At 44.3% G+C, this 2,500-nt stretch overlaps 1 protein-coding gene across 3 annotated transcripts in view; it reads left to right on the forward strand.

The window, feature by feature from the left end:
• Window positions 1-482, forward strand: part of LOC113641402 (protein FAM83F-like) — an 11,081-nt gene extending 10,599 nt beyond the window's left edge. For all 3 annotated transcript variants that reach the window (XM_047801095.1, XM_047801094.1, XM_027144060.2), the window contains one exon: window positions 1-482. This exon is cut by the window's left edge and continues 69 nt beyond it. The gene's annotated coding sequence lies outside the window, so the exon portion shown is untranslated.
• Window positions 483-2,500: the final 2,018 nt, after the last annotated feature.

Here is a 2,500-nt window from a genome sequence, read left to right on the forward strand (position 1 = left end):
GCTCGTACAGCGGGACACTTAGCGCTCGTACAGCGGGACACTTAGCGCTCGTACAGCGGGACACTTAGCGCTCGTACAGCGGGACACTTAGCGCTCGTACAGCGGGACACTTAGCGCTCGTACAGCGGGACACTTAGCGCTCGTACAGCGGGACACTTAGCGCTCGTACAGCGGGACACTTAGCGCTCGTACAGCGGGACACTTAGCGCTCGTACAGCGGGACACTTAGCACTCGTACAGCGGGACACTTAGCGCTGACGTTTGTTTCTGATGTTTCTGTGTAAGAGACGACGCTTCACCGCTGACACGTGACACATGACAAAGTGAACCGTAGAAGCCCTTGATGGTGTGTGAACACGTCGTCTCATGGTGTGTGTTTTATGATGAGCTGTGCAGCTCTGAGACGTGACGTGTGTGTAGACGCACTGGACAGACTGCAGGAACGTAATGACTAAAGAGCTTCAATAAAACTCATGCACTTGTGTAAATGTGTTCATTACCACATCTCAAACCCATTAACCCCAAATATTTAGAGATAAAGAACCAAAGCTGAGAAGAAGTTCACATTTTCACCGCTGATGTGTTTACAGCTTTGTAGATCTGATCTGTCCTGGCGTCAGTATACGTCCTGTAGGTGCGGCTCGGTATCAGTCCCACCTTTGTTTGGCTGCTGAATAACCACCGAGTCTGTGACTGATTCCCTCTCTCACACACACACACACACACACACACACACACACACATTCTCACACACTCACACACTCTCTCACACACACACAATCACACTCACACTCACACACTCTCACACACACACACACACACACTCTCACACACACACACTCTCACACTCACACACACTCACACATTCTCACACTCACACATTTTCACACACACACACACACACACACACACACACACACACACACACACACTCAATTTGACCTACTTACACTGAACTGTACAATGATGTCTATGTGAACTGTCAGAATTGAAGGTTCTTCTCTGTGCAGCTTGAATGTTTTGACCTGTTTACTCCTACACAGGTATTAGAGATGACATGATGTGTGTCTCTCTTAAATGTTGCAAAGAAACAGAAGAAAGACGAGCAGCAGATGGAGGTGACGTGAGAGAGGAAGTAAAGGAAACTGAAGCTTCAGACCACAGTTTCAGTTTTACAAAGCAGATTCACAGAAATGGTAAAAAAACGAAAGGTTGGACTCGGCAGCAGTGACGAGTGTGATGATAAAGATGTCACTTCATGTAACTTCGGAGGAAACGTCTACAGAAATAAGCTGCTTCAACGTCAGGGCAGACCTTTAGTTCTTTACGAGCTCTTTATCTCTACAAAGTCTTATTATAGTCATAGTCAGATTATATTTAGAAGATTGTATTTTATTCTCTATCCATCAGTTCAGACTGAAAAATAAAGAAAAATAATCCAAAAGAAGAATAAAAACACAACAATGCTGATTAAAGGCTGACGTACATTAAAGGTGTATTAGGAGAACTTTTCTTTAGCATTTATCAGCATCAGGTCTGGAACAGAGGAACCATCTGAATCATTGTGTTTACACTTTCTTCTGAGATAAGAGTCTAGAAAAGACGGACAGGAGGCATGAAGAACTCCAGAGCATGAAACACAACTAACACTAAGACCCACAACAGAGGAACACACACTGATCATCATCCTCGGGCTCTTCATCCTCACTGTGACATCATCAGTTATAAAGATGGGGTTTAGTGTCTCTCATGTTTACGCCCAAATCGTATCAGTCCTCACCGCTGTCTCTATGGAAACGGGCAGGAACCGGGCGCGTCTCCCCTGGAGCTCTTAGTCGAGCCTGACACTTATCAGCCAATCACAACAAGAGGCTACACAACAGCCAATCAGAAAATAGCACTATTGTATCTGGGTAAGATTTAACGCGACAACCAATGAAAAAAAAAACATTCATTAGAGAGGGAATTTTCGATGGTGGGTTTGAACAAAACCTCAACACGAAACAGCTTGTCTCTGGACGGGACATTGTCCTCAATCATGTCTCCTGACGGGACATTGTCCTCAATCATGTCTCCTGACGGGACATTGTCCTCAATCATGTCTCTGGACGGGACATTGTCCTCAATCATGACCCTAAACATGACCCAAAACAACTGTTTTATATGGGAGCAACATTACACATGATAAAGGGGTCCAAAAAGGTAACAAACACTTACAATAAACACCAGCAGTCGTAATCTCTCTCTCTCTCTCTCTCTCTCTCTCTCTCTCTCTCTCTCTCACACACACACACACACACACACACACACACACACACACACACACACACATTAATAAATGGAAATTGAATAAATATTTCGTATTTGGTCATTGTGATGTGACTCTTGACTGTCTTGAGAGTCCTGTAAACATTTTCTCAGACACGGTTTCTGTCGCTTTACATCTAAGACCAAAAAGGACAGAAAAGAAATCTTTAAATAAGACAGACAGGAAGTGACG

The sequence above is a fragment of the Tachysurus fulvidraco genome, chromosome 15, assembly GCF_022655615.1.
Source record: "Tachysurus fulvidraco isolate hzauxx_2018 chromosome 15, HZAU_PFXX_2.0, whole genome shotgun sequence".
Lineage (NCBI taxonomy): Eukaryota > Metazoa > Chordata > Actinopteri > Siluriformes > Bagridae > Tachysurus > Tachysurus fulvidraco.